Source organism: Acanthisitta chloris, unplaced genomic scaffold (genome assembly GCF_000695815.1).
Source record: "Acanthisitta chloris isolate BGI_N310 unplaced genomic scaffold, ASM69581v1 scaffold9442, whole genome shotgun sequence".
In the NCBI taxonomy this organism is placed as follows: domain Eukaryota; kingdom Metazoa; phylum Chordata; class Aves; order Passeriformes; family Acanthisittidae; genus Acanthisitta; species Acanthisitta chloris.
Window position 1 is genome coordinate 1 of NW_008659999.1, and position 7946 is coordinate 7946.

Consider the following 7946-nt stretch of genomic DNA (forward strand, 5'->3'; position numbering starts at 1 on the left):
TGTCATTCCCAAGTCTTTCTCCTCACTTGCTGGGAGAGTTTAAAGACTGACCCCACTCCCAGTTATTCAAATTGTAAGAATCTTTCCAGAATCGATCAATTATTTTCCGTTTTCCACTTACACTACTTGTATCCAAGCTAATTGTGGTTTTGAAAGCAGATAGGCAAATAGTGAAATGTTCCAATATACAAAATCTGCATTTTAATAAAAGATGATGAGTCTAATATCAGACCACCACCAGTGTGAAAGACATGATGTACATGCAATAAAAGGCAGTTTAAATCTAAATATTTTTAAAAGTATATAAATTGCTATTATTATTATTTCTTTGATGTGAAACTAGGGCAAATGGATTCCATCCTGCTAATAGCTGACAGGCCCCTGACAACCCCTGAGTCCCAGTGCAGCTCTCTTTTTGTTTGGGTAATTAGGCCTTCACTAAGATAATAAAATATGTATTCATGAAGCCAGAAGAGGCAGCTAAGACATCATCTCTGTATTAAAGATTTGTAACTGTGGTAACAGGACTTCATGTGTTTGATTTCATTTAACAATGTCAAGTCAGTCATCGAGCTGCAGTCTAACAAATGAGGTTTAGGTTTTCCTTTGAGAGGGAAACTGGGTGAAAATGGTTTTAGCATTGTAATATCTTTGGTAACTCAGCATCCAGCATGATTGTACAGTTATGTGTTCCAAACCACATAAATCAACAGACCTTATATTTTTACATATACTGGCCAGCAACACATCCCCTCGAGCTGTCACTAACAATGGTGATAATCACTTAAAGAGGAAAATCAATTCCTGAAGAGAGCTGTCAGCCATCATCAGTCTTTCCTCGAGATATTTGAACACAAGGGGAAAACAACTAAACAACAATAGAAACAATACAGTACATTTGGTTTTGCTACTAAATGTTTTTGTGCCAAAGCAATTTCTTTCTTAGACTGAGGAGGTTAAATAAAGTTTTACTGCTGCTAGTCATACAAGTTTTTGAATGTCAGCACTGCAGATGAACTGGCATAAGCTGCTTTGCAGTTGGAAAACAGGATATAGGGAGAAAAAGAACAACTCAACATAAAGAAATAGGCCATTACAGTTTACAGCATTTAGGATTATCTGTGATACCAAGAGTTTAAAATGCAGCTTGTGTAAATCCTGTTTTCTGCTAAAGGGATATTGGTACTGCAAAGAGATATTTACAGGCAACATTTTACTAGCCATGATTTTTTTCCCTGAAAAGCATAGTTAATACCAGCAGTATCAATACAACACATGAGAAAAGTCAACTCAGGACAATTCCACATGTCCCATCCTGGACAGATGACCAGCTCTGTGTGTCAAAGCTGGCACTCTGAATTCCCAGGCTGCTTGTAGTTATCTGCATTTGGGTTTTGGGGTTTGTTTTTGAAAATTTTTTTGCAAAGCCAAGTTCTTTCATTTAAGCACTGTTGCAATCATACAGCAGCAGTGACCTGTTAGTGGCCCTTGAGCACTCCCTCCCTCCAGTATATTTCCTCACAAGCACATTCCATCTGTGGGTGGGATTCACTGGCTAAACTCCTCTAGAGCTGATGGTCTTATGCTGCTATAGAACTGGAATCATATAGAGCAGTTATGTCAGGACACCTGAGGCCTTGAATTGACATCACCCCTTTTAAAATGTACATAAAATTAAAAGTGTCAGGAAGCAGCAACCCAATGTCATGGTGCACAGGGTACCTCTGGCTTGAGGGAAGGAGTTCCCTGCTCTCCCTTCACCCATCCCCTGGAGGCCCTGCTCCCCAGCCTCACCTCTGTTGGAGTACAGTAATCAAGCAGCACCCAGACCCACATCTGCTTTCATTTATAATCTTTAAGCCTTTTGGACACTTGCATTTGAATTTAGTGTTATGAAAAAATAACACCTTTTAACGTTACTGTTCTTGATTGGGCACTCTTGGCTTGTTTGGTATGTGCTGATAAAGGAGAAGCTGTAAATAAAGCTGGTTTTGGTTGTGCTGTGATATCCACTGGCACTTCATTTATCAACCTGAGGACAAAGAGAGCAATACCTAAACACAGAACCAGGCTGAGGGGAGGATGTTATTAAAACCAATGAAAACCAAGTTAATGTGTTTCATTACAGACTCATCTGATAAAAATGTACAAGACACATTGAGGGTTTCATTAATTAACAAGATAATTAAGAAGTTGTAAATGAGGACAGACCACTAGATCTGCAAGAGTTTATGAGGTGAACTTACAGCTCAATTAAGAATGAAAATTGAAGAAACTCAGTACCAGGCACTGCTTCTCACACAGACAGCTGGGGGATTTAGGGAGGTTTGGAAGCTGGGGAGGATAAAACATAGGAAAATATTTACATCAGTCATTAATCCTATTCACTATTCACCTAGCCACCAATATCAGCTACTGTAAACTCATGCACTTACCTGGCATGTGGAATAATCACACATGAAGAAATTGCTTAGCAAAGCTGCGACCTCGTGCTCAAGCCAGGACCATTCCTCAGAAATCCTGAGCACAACTTTCAGGAGATTCACATTTAGTCCTATTATTTCTGAAATCAAGTTAGCTAGATTTGTTATTCACAGCCCAGAAGATTTTTCTCCCTGGTTGCTGTATCATATAGTATTAGAAATTGTATTTGCTATCCTATTCTTGATTCAATTGTGTAGTGTAATTAAGCCACTGGTTGTTACTGATTGAAGAGCTGCCCTCTCCTTTCTTCTCCTCACCCCTTAACCATGTCTCTGCTGGCAAGGCAGCAGCAGGATGCATCCACCCTGCCTGCACAAGGACAGGTCCTGTTGGGAGCTCCTGGCCAGACTGCAGTTTCCCTTCCAGATTTGCAGTGTGCTGCTGGCAAACACTGCACTGGCAGAGACACACACCAGCAGCCAGCCCTGCTGAGATGCACGATGCTCCTGCACTGCTGCAGGAGGAGGTTTAGTGTCCCATGGTCCCCCTGATCCTGGGAGGCTCAATCCCCTGGACTTGCAGCTTCTGCAGATTGGATGGGATGAATTGGCCTACAGAGTCTATGCAGGTAAGATCTACAGATTTCTGGAACCAATATGCCTCCGGGAGGTCTTCAAAATAGAAGTAAAAGTCTTTTTCACACTGGTATTTACAATTATTTTTTATGGTTCTCTTTCAATGATCTTTCCCAGAAATTCAAGGCATATGATTTCTGCCTAATTAGATCTATATTAGCATTAATTGACTTTTTTTATGGCTTTAGAACAAATATTTTCCACCATTTCCTAGCTTTCTCTGAGCTAAGAATATAAAATGCTTGCTGGTAGAGCTGCCTACAGTTACATTGGACTTTTCTGACAAAAGGCCTTAATGACCCAATCTGAAGGGTAACATTTCTTTTATTGGGCTTTGAATGGAGCTGTGCTCACTGTGATGTTATAACTCTAAACCCTTCTACACCAAGCAAGCCTGCAGTTAAGATGTTGTTGCTTTATTAACAACATCCTGAACAAAGCTATTTACAAAATTTAATTTCTGGAACGGCATGGGAGAAGAGAGGATTCTGAGCCCTTTTGTACAGGTTATTTCTTTTCACTTCTTCTGAAGTGATATATCTCCTTCAGGAAAGGCTTCTATTTTAGAATTTTGTAATTCATTTATTTTGAATAAAAAGTTTACCAAGAAAGCTAATGCAAATAAAGTAATAAATATATATGGTGCCAAGCACATCAATGCTACATGAGGCATTCTGCATTCTGCAGATTTTCTTAAACATTTTTCTTTCTTAATCATCTCTATTGGTGATATTCCAGAAGTACAAGATGAGAGAACGTTACAGCTAGAACAGATCAGCAATGCACTAGGTAACTGTGAATTCACCAAGCAGATACTTATTTTGCAGCAAAGTTCCATCAGTCTTTTTCCAATTAGTACGTATTCGTATAGGCCATATTAGATTTCACAGCTGGTTGAGAGCATTAACTTACTCTTGACAGAAGTATTTTAGTATCCTTGTGTCCTCCTTCACCCCCTGCTAATTTTGTTCCCATACCCTCACTCATTTTTCAGCTCAAGTTACAGTGTAGTTTTGCAAGGGCCTGTCTCAGTCAGACTCTTCCTAAGCTCCACAATAATTTCATCAAGGCTGAAAACCTTACCCAGGGAGGTGACAGGTCTGCTAAAACATCATTTTCAGTGAAACCTGTCACACCCAATTCTGTTAAGAGAGAACTGTGCACAAGACCACAAGAATTGAGATAAGCCATTTTATGGAACGGATTATGCAAGCAAGTTAGTCAGGTCACACATATGCCTTTTTTTTATGCCTCAGCCATATAACCACACCTCTTTATGACAACAGCTGGTGTACATATGGAAGTCAAAAGCATATACCTGCTGGAGGAGGTAAGTTCTTCTGTTGAGAAAAACACAAATCAGGACAGAACAGCTGGTCCCACTGGCTCCAAGCACTGCAGCTAAAAGCAAATAGTTTCATCTTACAGAAGTTTTTGTTGATCACATGCACATGCTTTATTTAAATGTCATGCCTGCTGGTGCATTTGATGTCAGCATATCAGTTGGTGTTTCGCTGTTCTTACTGAACAAAGTCTTTCACAAAGACACACCCTGTCTGTTTGTACAAGTGCTTCTCTTTGTAGTTCTCCCTGGATTGTCTCTTGTCCTTTTTGTATTGAGCAAAGTAAGAAGCAAATGCACCCATTCAACCTTTTTTTCTCAGAGGCAAGCAGAGTACCATGGCAGAAATGGATGAAATACACTGCACGCCACCAATTCTTGGTGGGGTTTCATTTTTCTGCAAGTTTGTATTAGGTGATGCCATTTTGAATCAGGCCCTTGAGAGCCTATAAGCAATAAAAGCCAAGATAAAACAGTTCCTGATAGGGAAACATTTAATTCATTTATTTACTAAATTGTTATTTAAGGAATAACCTACTTGTCCTGGCTTCTGCTAAACTTGTTTTTATCTGAGCTGTTGTGTTGTCGGAGCATTGAAGTGATGCTGCTCTCATATAGTAGAGTCAATTAAGTGAAAATATTTCAGAATCAAATATTTATCAAATCAAAACCATTCCAAACTCTGAGGAGCTTGAAATGCATATATAGTCCTTGGTTCAAATATTGACATATTTATAATTCCTTTGAATTTCAAACCATAACATTTGAAAACTTGTCTTATTTCCAGGGGAATTTTCTCATTCCAGGTGTGGTGCTGCTGACCTGGTCCTGGGCAATATGAAGACTAGAAGATTTATCACTTGTGGCCTTTACCCAGATGCTCTGAGCCTTAATCTACAGCTATATGAAACTAGAGATAGGAGAGTAGGGTAAATAAATAAATCCTAGAATGGTTTGGCTTGGAAGGACCATAAAGATCATAATCACTTCCAACCCCCTGCCATGGACAGGGACACATTCCAAAGCCCCATCCAGGCTGGCCTTGAACACTTGCAGGGATGGGACATCCACAGCTTCTCTGGGCAACCTGGGCCAGTGTATCACCAACCTCACAGTGAAGAATTTCTTCCTTCTATGTAATCTAAACCTAGTCTTTTTCAGTTTAAAGCCATTCCCCCTTGTCCTGTCACTACCTGCCCTTGTCATAAGTCCCTCTCTAACTCTTCTGTTCAATACCCTTTAGGTATTGAAAGGTGCTATAAGGTCCTGCCAGATCCTTCTCTTCTCCAGGCTGAGCAACCCCAACCCTCTCAGCCTGTATTCATAGAAAAGGTGGTCCAGTTCTCTAGATTATTAATAAATAATTTTTTACTCCTATCCTATACACTCAGATTTTTGTGAGAAAAAAGTTTTTACTCTAAGGGTGGTGAGACATTGGCACAGGTTGCCCAGGGAAGTGTTGGCTGCCCCAACCCTGGTGGTGTTCAAGGCCAGGCTGGATGAACCCTGAGCACCCTGATCTAGTGAGCAGGTGTCCCTGCCCATGTCAGGGGGTTGGGACTAGATGATCTGTGTGGTTCATTCCAACCCTTAAATTCTATGATTCTATGATTCTATATAACAGCCAAAATATCTCCCCTGGATTTGCAAAGTAAATAGGATTTTTCTTCTTTAAATAAGTAGTATTTTGACACTTTGGGTTCTTCATGAAACTCAGTAAGAATTAAAAAAATGCTCAAAACTTTCATTCGAATGCAAGAAAAGTGTGAAACACACCAGGTATGTCTAGCAGTGAGCCTTAATCTTGATCCTAGGTTGCATTTCTTTTCTCAGTCTTGGTTAGTGTATAAGGGCATTATCATGACAGCTGTCCAAAATGCTTCCAAAATGGCCAAATATAATTTTTCAACGGTCTAGAAAAAAACCACATAAATAGAAAAATAATACAGTCATTAGCCTTGTCCAAAATTTCCTCAAGCTTCTGCAAGCAATCCGTTAATGACTAAGAAAAGATTGATGAAGTGTCACTGGACCTTGACACATGCACTGTGACATTTTCTTCAGGGCTTTGAGCAACAAGATCTAGTGGAGGGTGTCCTTGCACATGTCAGGGGGTTGGAACTAGGTGATCTTTAAGGTCCCTTCCATCCCAAACCATTCTGTGATTCTATGATCTGGGGGCAAAAAGAAGGGGGCAGAAAGAGAAAATGCCCAGGGTCATTTCTAGACAGAAACATTTCTCATTAGAGCAATGTTTGCAATACAAGTTTGAGGGTTTTTTTTTTTTGTGATTTTGTTATTGTTGTGTATGGCTTTTTCTAATACAAAACATCATCAGTGTAAACAGAGCAATTACCCAATGTGACTGAGTCAGAAAAAATATCCTTCAAATGGGTGTCTTAAAGTAGAAAAGCACATTGAGTTAATGATTCCTGATGAAATAGCTTGCAGGTAGATTTTTCCTTCAATACTCACCCAGATGCCAGAATAAAATCATTATTAAATATACTATGATTGGCCTATAGAAACTTAAAGATGGAAAATGTATGGTGTGTGTTTCTGTGTTTTCCAGCCTAGCATACTCAGAGTGCAAATTCCCCTGCAAGAGATAGAGAAGAGGACTATTCTACATTTTTTCATAGTACTATTTTGTTTGATTGTAAGCCTAATCTGTCAACCTTTACTCCTACTTTAGATAAACAAGTCAGAGAATTATTAAGGTCATTCCAGTGTGGGGACTTTCCTCTCAATTAAAATTATATGTGAGAACTTGTGTGACTTGTCAACATCTTTTATTACATAGGAATTCAAGGATTAACCTTTCCAGGTGCTGGGCTCTTTAGAAATAAAAGCCCACAAAGTGCTCACTTAGCTTTAAGCATTTGAGCAGTCTCTATGCTCATCTGCTGGCTAATATCCAGATTTTAGGACATATTCTGTGCTAGAGCCCATGTAATAAGAAATATACAGAACTGAACCTGCAGCCTGTGAAAGCATTGAACTTGGGTATATACAAGATTGCTTCACTTATTTATTCCTCATGAATGAGGCTAGTAAACGAAGGGGCTAGATTTAATCCATGTGATACAGGAAAGTAAATTTATTCCAAAATCAAGACAGACAAATCAGCCAGTGCTGCACAGTTTTGTAGCCAACCCCAGGACTCCAGACTGGAAACACAACCCACCAACATGTACCTCACTGAGAGCCTCTTCAATGGTCAGTGAGACCTGAGGTTGGTTGGATTTTCTACTCCTGTGTACATTAATACAGAAGGTTTATACGAAATCTGCAACTTTCAAGTAGGAATAAGCAGATGAGGTCAGGACTCTGATTCCTATTGCAATGCTGTAGGAACTATGTTTATACTTTGCCAGAAGAAAATTAAAGTGAGACTAGGGGTGAGAAGTCTCTGTATTGTTTTTGCAAAGAAAGACTGGAGAATAAAATCTAATTGTGAATTGAGATGAATTTTCAGCATCAGTCTAGGAGATGCACAACAGTGGAAGGTCGTCTGCAGGTCTCCTTTTCACAGTGGCAGGGAT